Raw genomic sequence first — 16,274 nt, forward strand, 5'->3', positions numbered from 1 at the left:
GGTTGGGTACAGGTCACTTTTGTATACTTGTAAATATTCTTAAGTTTTGTGGTGACATGCAGTTAAGTTTCTTGCAAATAGCTGTATATCCTTTAATGTTGTGTTTATAATATTGTTAGATGTGAACATTTCAGTGGTTAGTCTTGAACAAATTATTTCCCACTACTTTACAAGACCATTCTGAGATCTTTACTTAGTGCCCCAAGAATTATGAAGTTATACAGTCTTCTGGTGAGAATGGACAATTCTCAACTCTGTATGAGCACCAGATACTGTCTCCTTACACACAATTACTGGTCAATACTCTGCTGAATATTTGAAGGGGGCCCTCTGCAGATCTCCAGCATTCTCTTCTCTCCTTTCTAGGATGTCTGCATACTCTGTGTTGGACTCCTGGACTCTCAGCTCCATTTCTTCAACTCAGAGAGTCTGTCAATCTCCATTTGGGTTAACTCTCCCTTCACTGCATCCTGAAAATTCTTTCAAGAAAGTGAGTTTAGGGAATTATAGGACCCACCTCATTTGCTTTCTTCCTGTCAGGGATCATTGTTCTTTGTTATTTGATGTCTGGAATTGACTTGAAAACAGTTTTTTAGATATTTTTGGCTGGTGTTGCCATCATTTCAGATGGAGGGATAAGTCTAGTCCTTTTTACTCCATCTTGACTAGAAGTAAAAGACCTGACTTATTTATTTTTGAAGTTTGCTTTTAAATTAGGAAGACGGTCTTTTCTTCTACATACTTGCTCTCAGTTATGTCATTTTAGCTATATTTTGATAGCAGGTAATAGCAGCTTCAATTTATCCTTTGTACATCATTGATGTGATGTTTTTCTCTTGTTACTTACCTCTATTCTTGTATTTAGACTGCCCAGGCAGATAGCTTTCTGATTCACAAAAAAGTATTTGTGTCGATGATCATTTTAGCATGAAATTTCCTTGGATATCTCTACATTATCCAATTTTTAAAATAGTTTTACACAGTCTTTTTCTCAATTTCATAGTATATTTTACTGCTTTTCACTTTTTTAAACTAATATAATGCTATAATCTAAAAGGTGCTGAGTACTAGTCAAAAATAGCAGCAGTAATTGATTTCTACATATGTTAGAGTTAGGGTTTTATTTTTATAGGTCGTAACAAAGTGGATTTTCTTATGAATAAATTGTAGTTTAATACAGGTTCAGAGATTTCTTAAATGTAACTAATGTGAGTATATATGTGCTCCAAGCAAAAGCACACCATGTTTTATATTATCTACTTACTAAAAGAGTTATTTAAATAAAGTATTTTGCTTTGCTGGGGCAAACGTGACTCAGGAAGGATCTTCCCTGAACCAGTCTATCAATATCCTTCTTGGCAACAGTTAAGATGTTATTTATAAAGTGACATGTCACAGGTGAGTCTGATTTTTATCACATTTATAGCTTTTCTCTACATTGACATCTAATGGAGAGGAGACCTGATAACACTTCTTACCTTTACTTTTACTTTTTTTTAATGCAGACTCATAGCTTCAGTAAACTCTTACTTGGAAACTCAATATGAAAAACAGATAAAAGCTGATCGTGCGCTCTTGGGCTACTGACACGTTGAAAACACTCAGCTAGCAGGAGGTATTTATCCCTTTCGCGTTCTTTCATTAGTGTCTTTTGGTGTTATCAAATTTTAGATAGGACATTTTACATTGCCTCAGAAAGCCTGTAAAAGGCTTTAAAGTCTGATCCCAGTCCAGAATGGGTGTGGGCTAAGCTCTCAGAATCATGATTTGAGAGCTGACTCCTATCTCTTTCACATTGCCTGACAGAATATAAACATTCTGACTGATGGGAAAATATTTCAACCATCATCCTTATGGCTTCTACCTTGCTATCTGTGTTCATTCATCCCATTATTTTTGATCATCTATTAGGAGCCTAAACTTGTAAAAAATGTTTAAAGGATTGAGAAATATATGTCCCTTGGCTAGAACCCTGAGTTTATCTTAAAACTTGATGTCTTCATTCTTTATAAAAGGAGAGGATGAAGTGGCATATTGGCATCTGATATGAAGGGAGTATTTGAACGGGTTTGAAAAGGTAAGTTTTAATGTTTATAACTGCTCAATGCATAACCAACTAACCTTATGATTAGATCACCTGGCCATGACCATGTGGCATAATGTGTGAGCCACAGATAGCAACATTCCTTTGGTTTAACATTTTTTCTTTCCTCCTTGTTATTCATAGCTATAAAATCAGTACTGTGTTAATTTACTCCTATCTTTTTGCTAAATTGGGTCCACTGCCAATCAAAAACTGAATCTATATTTTAAGTGCAAATCTCGAATAAAACTTAGTAGGTGATAAAATGCATTTGGTGAGCTCCAGAATCCCACTTTTTTTTTTTTGTATTTTTTTTAAAATATATCCTCCAATGTGGTCACTGTGTTTTCATGCTGAACTAAGACACCAATAAAGAATTTCAAGACTATTACTTGGGAGATGTGCATGTTAATATTCGTTCTAGAGCTAAGCACTGACCTCAGACCCAGCTTCCTTATGTTTTAAATGGGAAGTTTGAGCAGCATGATTTGTAAAGTTCTTTAAAGCTCCCAAATTCTGGAATAATAAGCTTTCCAGCATGGAGGAAAGGACTTAATATGTTCACATGAAATGTTAGTGACACTTGTCACAACTCCCAGAAAAAAAAATTGCATCTAAAAGAGAACTATAGTAGTCCCCCTTACACAGTGTTCATTTTTTGCAGTTTCAGTTATGGCAGTCATCTAGAGTCTGAAAATATTAAATGGTACATTCCAGAAATAAACAATTCATAGGTTTTAAATTGTGTCATCCTGAGTATCATGAGGAAATCTCATCCTTCTCAGGAGTCCCAACCATTAATACCATCACGGTTCCAGGATCCAGGATCACCCAAAGCAGATGATCCCCCTGATGTATTGTCGGAAGGGTAGTATGAGACTAATGCTATGCGACAACGCCTGTGTCACTCTCCTCGTTCCATCTCACAGAGTCAGCATTTTAAGCACAATAAGATATTCTGAGAAAGAGACCATATTCATGTAACTTTTATTGCATTATATGGTTATGATTGTTCTATTTTATTACCAGTTATTATTGTTCATCTCTTACTGTGCCTAATTTATAAGTTAACCTTTATCAAATGTATGTATATTTATGGAAATACATAGTATGTATAGTGCAGGGTTTGATACCACATACAGTTTCAAGCATCCACCAGGGTATTGGAACATATCCCCTATGGACGAGGAGACTACTATATGTGTGCCAAGTGTTGAGAACGTGGAAATTAGAGCTTCATTATTTCCTCTTACACTGTCATTCTGGACCAGTCAAATAAAAGCACTTTCCATTTCCACTAAGATATGCTTTTTATTCACTATCAACCCCACAAATATTTACACATTCAATAAACACTTATTGAGTGTCTACTATGGGTGGTCACTTCTAGGTACTGTTGCAGATATGTTTTACGCCAGATAATTCTTTTGCATTCTAATATGAAGTTTGGAAAATTATGGAGTCTGGAGCAAGCACCCTAGAAAATTATGAAAGACTGAAATGTATATTAGAAGATGGTCTCCCCACCTCACTGAGCTGCCTCATTCCCTATTCACACCCCCACCCATATCCTGGACAATCGTTTGAATGTCCTTCCCAAATATTTTGAGTGAAAGGGGAAGAGTAATTTTTATGGATAGGGCAGGACTCTAAGAAGGCAGTATTAGGTAAAATATTCAGGCAGGTACACTGTTCAGCCAGAGGACAGAAGAGAAAGTAGCCAGGGTATGAGATGGAGGAGTCAGAAATGGATATCTTCTGCATAGGCTTTTCATGCATCCAAGACATGATACTTCTTTTTCTCTTTCGGTAAAGACACAGCTGAGAGAGTGTGTGTGTGCGTGTGTGTACACGGGCACACGAGTGAATGTGTGTGCACACACGCACAAATTTTTTTTTTTATATTATACATCTCTCTCTCTTAAATAACCAACAGGTTTTGCTTCACTCTTTTTACCTGGAGACCTTCAAATTTCCAATTTATTTTTAGCATACTTGCATTAAGTCTGTGTTTTGAGAGAATCCATCTGTACAAATCTATAATGTAAGAAGACACTTAACATTAGAAATAAGGACCTTGAAGCTACACATAGCTCAAGACTGAACCCTTTGTGTCTAAACCGCAGCATTCATTTTCTAGGTTTCTCCAACTCTCATACTGCACATTTGTCATCTTAATTTCATTGTTTACATGTTTATTTTGGGAAGGCAACATTTAGAAAAGTGGAATATGCTTCAAGAAATATGAAGTGAGAATTCCATACAAAGTAAATACTGAAATCAAGTGGCATTTATTTTTCGCACATCTTTTATTGAATCTTGTATTTTTGGATATCACCTTTTAGAGAGCTTGCAATGAACAGGATCTAAAACACGAACCAACTGTCAACTGAAATTCACATGTTAAATTGTGGTAAAAGTTTGAAAATTAGAATTAGAATTGGTGAGGCAGTTTTATCCTTTCAACTTCAGAAAGGTGAAGAACAAATTGTTGAGAAACTAAGAATTTCTAAGCCAAATCCAAGCTCAACATTCTAAAATACTTCTGCCAAAAGGCTTCAGTATTTTTTCTGAGGTGATGATTTTTTTCACTAAAAGCATATTAAACACCTAATATGTGTAAAACATGGTTCTAGGAATAGGATGAAAAAAGAAACCACTATCAAAAAGTATACGACATGATTCTTAACCCCAGAAAGTTTACAACAGAAAATAAGAATTACCTCTGCCACTCCAGTGATTTATTGATAAAATACACGACACTTTTTTTTTTAACCTCTTTTGGAAAATCAATGGCCCACTCACCTGATGGCTCTTAATATTACAATACTGAGCAGAACTGGTATAGAGAAAAGTCATTTAAATCTTTTATGAAGATGTCACCACAACACAGAATCCCCATCTTGGAAGGAATTCACTATCTCTGCCCTTCATTCAAATAGCTCTGACAGATGAGAAAATAATATCCACTTAGGACCCTTAGGTAGGCGGGTCATCCACAGTCCCCATTACCTCATAACTGGCATTTCATGTTCTCTAAACATGAACTAGGATGTTGCATGTCACCCTTGAGGTGACCACCCACATCATCACCTTCAGTTTTATGGAATATCTGTGTCCACAATTCATGATGTGAAAGTTTACAGAAGCAAAGGAAAATGTGTAGGCATTGAAAGAAGGGATTTTAGGGGCCACCACTGACTCCTCCTCAATCCATTTTGTAGATTAGTTCTCTGTGGACAGCCACCACCAAGGACAGTAATTCTTGAGCCAGGAATCCCCAAATAAAACATGACTCCAATTTAGTTTATTTCAAAGCTTATCTCAACTCTATCTGAATTACTCACCTTAAAGTCCTGACGCTAATTTACTGCTTCCCCAGATACAAAGACTGATTTAGAACTCCTAAATCAGAACAACATAGACTTGGATTACAATAATTCCCCAAATTTGTAGCATTCCTAAATCTAACTCTGGAATATATCTTTCAAAGACATAACTGAATACTTTAAAAATACATTAAAACGAACACTTAAAGTGAAGGGAGGCTGAAAGTCAGATATATGGAAAGTTAATTTTCAACATTTGAAAAATACACATTTCAAAACAACGTCAGTTACACGGACATTGTCTTGCTATACAAGGATAAGAAAGGAGTTATTGAAAATGAAGGAGACTAAGTGGTAGATACAGAGAAGCTAGCAAAAGAGGCAGAATCTCCAACTTTCAAAAGTCACCTTGGGATGCTGAAAGTTAGGAATAGAGTGGGGTGAGCAGGAAAGATATACAGGAATTATTCTATCTCTATTCTTATCACTCTGTGGGGAAATTTACACAGAGTGTGTTAATTTCATTATTGTTTGTTTTTTTTTCAAAATGCTATTCTGCTTTATGGCCCTAAGTTCTTATTGATTCTAACTAAACCAAGTCCTTTTTTGTGTGAATGAAAATTATACATATTTTTAAACACCAGTAACAGTTCTTTGAAGTTATAGTTCTTTGAGCACTATTTTGGGAGGGGGGGGGGTCTCACCTATGACACATGGAAGTTCTCAGGCCAGGGATCAAACCTGCACCACATCAGTGACCATGCTGAATCCTTAACCCAATGTGCCACAAGGGGACTTCTGTGCACTAATTTTTCTTTTTCTCTCTTTATTAAAGTATAGTTGCTTTACCATGTTCTGCCAATTTCTGCTGTATAGCAAAGTGACTCAGTCATATATACTTTTTTAAATACTATTTTCCATCATGGTCTATCCCAGGAGATTCGATATAGTTCCCTGTGCTAGAAAAATATGGCACAAATGAACCTGTGCACTGATTTTTAAGTCCAATTACATGAAATGTTCATCTGTTATAAGAATATGGACTTCATCTGGGCAGAAAAAGGTGAGGCAAAGCCCTTTCCACATAAAGTTAAAATGTGACATGGGATAATATTTTAACCATAGTACCTTGAGTGAGGTGTGGTGAGGTCAGGCTCAGATCGAGAGAGAAACCAGAGAAAGCATCACACGTCTGTAACTCATGGTTCCCTGGGAGAACACAGCATGCCTGGAGGGTCAACCTCTCACGTTGCAGGCCACTGGGGTTGGGTACAGGCAGAGGGAGAGGAATCTGTGGGGACTGCTTTTACTGCAGTTTCTATGAGAAAGAAAGGGTGATGCAGGGTAAACAGGTTTAGTGTTGGCTAGTTGGAAAAATTTCAGCAGGCGCTAGGATATAGGGACTGACCTTGGATGTCTGGTACTTGACCCTTCCTAGGCTTTTGGAGTGGATGTACGGTGTCCTGGTATATGTGAGCCTGGAAAGGGGAATGAGTGGGGTTGTGGACTTAACTGGCTACTCAAGAGGGAGACATTACCAACCTCTAGCCAGAGCCTCACAACTGAGTTAATAAACCTAAATAAACTGGGTTTTTTAAGATAACATCTTAATAAAATATTATAAATATTACCTGGCCCTGGGTTATAATGTCATAGGTGATCCAATTGAGAAAGAAATAAGAAAATATCATGGTATCCTCTGATAATCTTCAAATATGAAATACCTTCAACATATTTTTAAATTTTAGCTTCTGTTTTGGCATATATTTTAAATATATTTAAGTGCATTTCATAAACTGAGTATCTATTAGAAAAATACATAATAAAATTACTTTATTTGTATCTATTGTAAAAGGTAATTATCTTTTAATTATGAAGATTCAAGTATACATTAAAAAATGGTTGCTACCTAAGTCCTTATTGAAAATTTATATCCCTATATACACTACTACATGCATTGGATAAGTAATGGGTACCTACAGTATAGCACAGGGAAATTTACTCAGTACTGTGTGGTAACCTACATGCAAGAGAAATCTGAAAAGGAATGGATTTATGTATAGCCAATTTACTTTGTTGTGCACCTCAAATTAACACAATTTTGTAAGTCAACTATATTCAAATGAAATTTTTAAAAAACAAAATCCGTATATACAGAAGAGAAAAAGAACTCTAATTCAAAAAGATACATACACCCCAATGTTCATCATAGCACAATTTGCAATAGCCAAGACCTAGAAGCAACCTAAGTATCTATCAACAGGTGAATGGATAAACAAGATATGGAAAATATATACAATGGAATATTACTCGGCAGTAAGTAAAGAATGAAATAATGCCACTAGCAGCAACATGGTAGGATCTCATGATTATTGTACTGAGTGAAATAAGTCAGAAAGAGAAGGAGAAATATAATATGATATCACTTATGTACGGAATCTAAAAAAAAATGAGGAGTTCTCATCATGGCTCAGGGGTTAACCAACTGGACTAGTATCCGTGAAGACTTGGGTTCAGTTCCTGGCCTTGCTCAGTGGGTTAAGGATCTGGCATTGCTGTGAGCCGTGGTGTAGGTCACAGACCCAGCTTAGATCTGGCATTGCTATGTCTGTGGCTTAGGCTGGCAGCTACAGCTCCAATTCAACTCCTAGCCGGGGACCTTCCATGTGGTACAAGTGCAGTCCTAAAAAGACAAAAGAATTAATTAATTAATTAAAAATTGATACAAATGAACATATACAGAACAGAAATAGATCCACAGACAGAAAACAAATTTATGGTTACCAAAGGGGAAACTGGGGGAAGGGATAAATTAAGAGTTTGGGATTAACAGATGCAACTACTCTATAAAAAATGGATAAAAAGCAAGAACTTACTGTATAGCGCAGAGAACTATATTCAATATCTTGTGATAATATAATGAAAAATAATATCTATATCTATCTATCTATCTGAATCAATTTTCTCTACACCAGAAACTAGCACAACATTGTAAATCAACTATACTTCAATAAAATAGTTTTTAAACAAAAAACTTCAATGCTTATGGAAGCTATAAGAAATCAAATATCTCTGCAGCTAATAATATAGATCCTAAATTCATTATGTAAATTTACAGAAAAACAAGAAGAAACAGTTAATCCCACAATAATAGTAGAGATTTTAACATAACTTCCTTAAGAATTGATAGATCAAGTAAATAAAAATAAGCAAGAATTTGAAGTCATGAATAAAATAATTTAAAAATTTCTTCAAATGGACACACACACACATACATGGAGAGAATAAAAAATCTAGACTGTAACAACTGTGTAACACATATCCCATTTCAGTACACATAGGATATTTAGGAAAACTTTCTACTTTCTGTACTCCAAAGAAATTCAGAACACAGTTCAGAGAACTGATATCTTATAAGCCATGATTCCTGATCCAAACACAATTATAATAGTAATAAATTAGGTGAATAAGATTAGAAAAGCTCTCTCTATATATGATATTAAGAAATACATTTTAGGAGTTCCCATTGTGGCTCAGTGGTTATTGACTCCAACTCAGAACCATGAGGTTGCAGGTTCAATCCCTGGCCTCACTCAGTGGTTAAGGATCCAGTGTTGCCATGAGCTGTGGTGTAGGTTGCAGACACGGCTTGGATCCTATGTGGCTGTGGCTGTGGTGTAAGCCGGCGGCTACAGCTCTGATTAGACCCCTAGCCTGGGAACCTCCACATGCCACAAGTGCATCCCTAGAAAATACCAAAAAAAAAAAAATCTTTTAAATAACTCATAGATCAAAGAAATCAATAAAAATCAGAAAATACTTAAAGTTCCAATACAACAATTAAATAGGTAAATGTGTGTGTGACTAGCTAACATAATATTTAGAGACATTTATATTGCATATATTAAAAATGAAGAAATGATGTAAATGAATAAACTAAACTTCTATTACAGTAAGTTAACAAAGAAAAATATAATGAATCCAAAGAAAGTAGAAAGAAGGAAATAATACAGATAAAGACAGAAGTTAATGTTATAGGAAATACAATGGGACCCATAGAATAAAAAGTTTTTCAAAAGGTTAAAAAAAAAGCCTGTATCAAAGAGACATGTATTAAGTATCAAAGAGAATATGGTGCTCTAACGTACTATATGTTCATGAGTTTTGGAATATGATTTGGCATGTCTGTTCCTGTTGAAGATGAACATACCCCCACAACCTTAGGTATCTATAATACAGAAACTATTGAGGGAGTTCCCTGCTGGCACAGTGGGTTAAGGATCTGGTGTTGTCATGACTGGGGTGCAGATTCAATCCCTGTCCCTGGAACTTCTGCATGCTGTGGGAGTGGGCAACAAAAAAGGAAACTATTGAGACTGTGTCCTTGAAAACAGGTGTAGAAATAGTCATAGAATTACTCTCTGTGATAAAAAGGTGTTACATTTTTAAAGGTAAAAACAACATGAATGACTTTGAAAATGAAATAGACAGATTGTGGCATATTCATACAATCAAATACTATCATGTAATTAAGATTAATGAATTACAGTTTTATGCAATAACATTGAGAACTCCCAGAAACATAATAGTGAGCTAAAAGAGCAATTCAGAGAATAATGAATAATATATAAAAATAAATAAATATGCAAGACCAAACAGTATATTATTATGGATAAAAGATTAAAGGAGGAAAGAAGAAAGACTAAAATCTTATACAATCAGAGGGTAGGATGTTAAGAAGTAAGGCACGGAGAAAGAAATAGAGGTAAGAGAGGAAAAAAAAATAAAGCTAAAAATACCTTCGGTCAAGGTGAATTTGGAGAACAAGTAGCAGATCAGCACAAAAAATGGACAGGAATTCAAGACCTGTCATATTCTGTGCCTACTTTATGTTTCACATCAATATTTTCTAAAAAATAAACCCTCCCCTGCATGCAGCCTATGCTAATTCGTGTCCACCAATTGGGATCTGCTGCCTTCTTCTTTTTTGACTATGTTCATGTTGCATCTTTCTTCTTGAATGCCTTCCTTCCCTCCCTCAAATTCAAATCATGCATCTTATTCAAGGCAGAGCTAAAGTTTCACCCCAACAGGACGTTTTCATGGGTCATTCCTATCCTAAAGTGCTAGAAAATTCTAGTCCTCAAGATTTGGTTTAGCATTTAGTTATTTGCAGTGATGTAACCAATCACCTAGGAGTCAGACTTCAATTTTAAACTTTCAGGATGAAACAAGGCATTTGGAAGCAAATTTTTAGAAAGAGATGACTTTAGAGAAAATAGCTGTCGTAAAAGTCTCGTATGCATGAGTCATTGTCACTTGAGCTCATGTTAATGGGACTCTAATTGTACCAATAAGCCTTCTGGTCTCCCCAGAAGACACATATGGTTCACTCTGTTCTATAAAGTCCTGTTATGATGTCAACAAAAATTCTGTTCTGTTTTCATTGTCTGACAACCAAACTACCTAGACCACTAAAAACCAACTTTGAATTGGCACATTCCTGTGAAAAGCTTCCAATACCAAGAAGTATCTCCTGAGATTGCACTGTCACTATTATTCTAAAGAGAGAGACCTAGGCTGTTCACTCTGTTTAGGTTGATTTGGGGTTGGGTAAATTCGAATGGAAGGAATTCAGCACACATAATGTGAGTCTGCCTACCACCAGGCAGGAGTCAGGTTGGAAGAGCACTGAATCCTAAAGGAAAGGGGGGAGCCTACACAATTTCATTGATTAAAGCAGCAGAACCTCAGGACCCTAATGTGTCCAGCTCTGGGGGTTGGAGATGAAATTCCAAATTATTCCAATACAAAGTGTAGAGCTTAATCCTGCTCTGAAATACTGTCTTCTTCTTCTTCTTCTTTTTTTTTTTTTTTTTCCTAATTTAGGTATCCAAGCCTCCACATTTTCAAAAAATCTCAGAGGCTTATTTAATGAGTTTTCAGCTTTAGGGAAACTGTCCCATGCCCTAATGGAATAGGAAACATCTAATGAGTGAATGGCTGGAGGCAAGTGAACCCACTGAATTACAGATCCCTGGACTGAGATTCCAATGCCCAAAAGCTGCCAGTGACCAGTGAGGGCAGGGCAGGCTGCCTTCTGGGGGAAGGTGCTGGGAAAGAGGAGGAAACAAGGCAGAGCAGAACCCTTAGCTTACTGTGCCAGCCTTGCCTGTGGGGCTAGGGCTCATAAAAACATGCAGAGGAGCCAGATTTAGCCTCCAAGTCATACTTTACTGAACACTAACCTAAATCATTGAATTTTAAGAGAATAAATAAAGATAGAGATAAAACTGACTTTTGAGAATTGCCCCAATTACCCACCAGTGAAGTGTTATTATGCCATCTTACATTTCTGTTTGCTTCCAGTTTGCTGGGCTCTTTATTGTATCTGCTGATGTAAGTATTTCTTGGAAACAAAGCACTCTGAACCAACAGGGACCAAGAAAGCAAAAATAGGAGGCAAAGCTTCTACATATGGATTATTAGGGGTAATAATACTCCCACTTTTGGTTCTTGGATGTGTTTATTCTGGCTATTGATGAACAGCAGCCTATACTTGTGATTGGATCAAGGAATATAGCATATTCTATGGCAAAGCACAACTCTGCAGGGTGTGATTTCCCAGCTTGGAGTATGACTGAATCATCTTTCGGTCATTCCGTCATCCTGCTGGACCACAGTATCTGAAAAGTAGAATGAGGAGTAAGACTACTGAAATTCGGGAGCATTAGCTCAGCTGTTACACTTCCCTTGCAGTGAAATGAATTCCCTGAGTAGAGGAATTCATTACGTGGAATAATGGAAACAGTTCACTGGGCATTTTGAAAGTCCATGAATGGAGATGCTAACAGAGGAATGGGGTAGACAAGAAAGACAAATCCATGTCAGGATCATCAGTCAATGGCTCTGAAGACAAATTTCTGCTTCTTCCATGATCAAAGATACCCAATGTAATAGGGTGACCAGGGGACAGAAGTTCCCTCCAGGATGTGATGACATTGAAGAATTAGCATCAGCTTCTGATGCAGGTAGATGGGGCTATGTCACACATGATGAAGAGGAGTGCCTGCTGTTAAGCCCATGCACAACCCCATCACTGACTCCCCAGCCACTTCGTACACAGATCCACTGAGCAAGCAGCAGTTGACGAGTGAGGAGAGTGACTGACATTCACAAGACAACTTTTTAATCTCATTGTTAAGTGCCTTGCCAAACTGAAAAACAGTTATTAGTATTTTATGCCCCAAACATCATGGTGGTTTAAAATATAAAGCAAATTGGGACTTCCCTTTGTGGCTCAGCAGTAACAAACCCAGCTAGTATCCATGAGGATGCAGGTTCAATCCCTGGTCTTGCTTTGTGGGTTAAGGATCCAGCATTGCCATGAGCTGTGGTGCAACTTGCAGACATGGTTCGGATCCCATGTTGCTATAACCGTGGCCTAGGTAGGCAGCTGTACTCTGATTGGACCCCTAGCCTGGGAACTTCCATATGCCACAGGTGCAGCCCTTAAAAAAAAATAATAAACTATAAAGCAAATTCTTCCACAAAAACCCAAAAAACTAAAAATCTGAAAACAAAATTATGGTGTTAGATTTTAATACATCTTTTTCAGAACTTAAGACAAAAGTAAAACAAATCTTAGGGATTTGGAGATTCAGTAAACAAGTTCAATTTTATTAACATAAATATATGTGTGTATATATGTATCTGTATGTACACATACATCTATACAAATGTGTGTACCTGTACTCAAACATTTTTATTACATCCATGAAAAAGTCCCACAAACTGATCATGTACTGGACTGAATCATGTGAAATAGTTGTTTTTATATATGAAAAATAATCAATAATCAGTAATTTCATGTGGTTCATTTTAGTAATTTGTAACTTTTTCAAAAAACAAACATTATATATAATAATCTATAAAACAAAAAAAATATGGTCTTCCTCTGGAAAAAAAAATGTAGCCTCTCGGAAACTAATAATCAAAACTAATATTACAGGATATACAGAGAGTTAAAAATGTAAGAGTTTGCTTACCATAAAGCCTAGGGCATCCGTATAAACCAGAGTTAATGGAAACTTTAAATCCTTAAATGTAGGAAACAGAAAACTTTAAAACAAATACAATTAGTGATCAAATTAGGAAACTAGAAAAAGAAGAAAATTATAATCTAAAGGAAAGTAGAAGAAAGGAATTATGCAAGATGAAATCTTAAATAAATGATGTGAAAAACAAACGAAAAACCCAGAAAACGTAGTAAGGAAAAATGAAAGCAAAAGCCACAACAAATATGTAGAAATTTCATTTTGGTATAGTGATCTTGATTTTCATAACCTTGCTAAAGCTACTTAATAGTTATAAGAATTTTTTGTAGATTCTAAGAATTTTTAATTTTTTTCTCTTTTTCGTTTTTAAAGTTTTATTGAAGTATAGTTGATTTACAAGTTTGTGATCATTTCTGCTCTACAACAAAATGCAAATCAAAACTGCAGTGAAATATCACCTCACACCAGTCAGAATGGCCATTATCAAAAATATACAAACAATAAATGCTGGAGAGGGTGTGGAGAAAAGGGAACACTCTTACATTGTTGGTGGGAGTGTAAATTGGTAGAACCACTATGGAAAACAGTATGGATGTTCCTCAAAAAACTAAAAATAAAGCTACCGTATGATCCCGCAATCCCATTCCTGGGCATCTATCCAGAGGAAAAAGTAATTCAAAAACGTACATCCACCTCAATGTTCATTGCAGCACTATTGATAATAGCCAAGACATGGAAGCAACCTAAATGCCCAGCAGCAGAAGAATAGATAAAGATGTGGTACATGTAGACAATGGAATATTACTCAGCCATAAAAATAATGAAATGATGGTATTTACAGTAATATGGATAGACCTAGAAACTACCATACTAAGTGAAGTTAGTTGGAGAGTGAAAGACAACATCATATGGTATCACTTATATGTGAAATCTAAAAAAGAAAAAAAAAGATATAAATGAATTTATTTGCAGAACAGAAACAGAATGACAGATTTTGAAAAACCTATGGTTACTAAAGGGGACAGGTGGAGGGTGGGAGTGATGGACTCGGGGTTTAGGATTGGCAAATGAACAATGAGGTATAATGGAATGATTAGCCAACAGGGACTTGCTGTATAGCACAGGGAACTCTACCCAATATTCTGTGATAAACTATATGGGAAAAGAATCTGAAAGAGAATGAATATATTGTATATGTATGACTGAATCATTTTGCTGTACAGCAGAAACTATCATAACATAGTAAACCAACTATACTTCAATAAAACAATAAAATAATAGTAAAGGATTGTAAACAATGACACTAGCCCACATTTAGCCTTTAATTGTTAATGTTTTAGTGGCTTTCCTTTTCCCTGCTCCCATGGATGCCACCTTCTTGTCCTATTGCCTCTGCCATCTCTCCCAAGAATCCTTTTGGAATTCAGTTCATCTGATGTGTTTTGTGACCTCAGCTCAGAGAGAAAAAAATGGGGTTTTTATAATGATGATTTTGAAATTTATTCAGTTTTTTTTTTTTCTTTGCTAGGACAGAAGCAATATGTTTGTAAGGTTCTCTATATCCTAAGTGGAAGCAGAATTCTGGATGCTTCTTTATGTAGAAAACCTTGGAGACAGGATATCTTTAGCTAAATCATGAATAACTCCTTAGGGACAGGCTGCTTCAACCTACAAGCCCATCCTGACATACTGGAGAATTTTTAAGGCCATCACTGTTCTAAGGAGGGTCATGGGAGGGGTATACTTTCAGCGTATACTTATCTAGTAGGATCCAGATTGATTAAGGCGAGGCTCCAGAAAATACATGCTTGGTGAGGAAGTGAGTTGTCCAGATATTTATAGGTCTAGTCTATTTATGTCTTTTTTTTTTTTTTTTCTTTTTAGGGCCTCACCCACAGCACATGGAGGTTCCCAGCTTCGGGGTCCAATCAGAGCTGTAGCACCAGTCTACACAGCAACACAGGATCTGAGCCGCGCCTGCTACCTACACCACAGCTCATGGCAACGCTGGATCCTTAACCCACTGAGAGAGGCCGGGGATCAAACCTGAAACCTCATGGTTCCTAGTCAGATTTATTTCCGCTGCACCACAATGGGAACTCCAATAAGTCTTTTTTTTTTTTTTTTTGGCTGTGCCTGTGACATTGTGACATGTGGAAGTTCCCAAGTCAGGGATCAAACCTGAGCTGCAGCAGTAACAACGTCTGATCTTTAATCTCCTGCACTACCAGGGAACTCCATCTTATCTACCTCCCCAGGCATAGTCTAAACCAGACAACTTCATACAAAAGGCTAGGAATCTCTAATCCAGAACAAAAGGCCCAATTCAGTTTCCTGCTATAGGTCTTCAGTTCAGTCGTTTGTTCATTGAATAAATAGTTATTCAGTGCCTACTCTGCACTAGGCTCTGTGTTTTGTGCCCTGAAGATAGTAGAGTGAACAAGACAAAGACCTTGCCTTCACTGTGCTCATGTTCTTGGGGACAAAGCAGGTAATACATAAAAATTTAGTTGGGTATATAGTATAACTGCAGGTTTCCATAAGAAACAAGAAACAGTATAAGGAGATAGAGAGTAAGCGTGGCTTCTATAAAAGTAAAGTGACCAGTTCACATGTTGATATGTGGCTGAGATTTTACTACCCAAAGAGTTGTTCTGAGTGGTCAAAGCATAGTAAGCGAAAGACTACAAAGCTAATGGCACCAACAGGTTAGACTTAGACTCATATGGACTCTCATGGTGGTTTCGTCTATCAAAATGAGGTGCTTTTGAGAAAAAGGGAATGGATCAAGTGTATGTATTAGTT

Source organism: Sus scrofa, chromosome 1, assembly GCF_054392235.1.
Source record: "Sus scrofa isolate SSC_HxYL_T2T_F1_AM1 chromosome 1, Sscrofa_HxYL_maternal_Yorkshire_Landrace_v2.0, whole genome shotgun sequence".
In the NCBI taxonomy this organism is placed as follows: Eukaryota; Metazoa; Chordata; class Mammalia; order Artiodactyla; family Suidae; genus Sus; species Sus scrofa.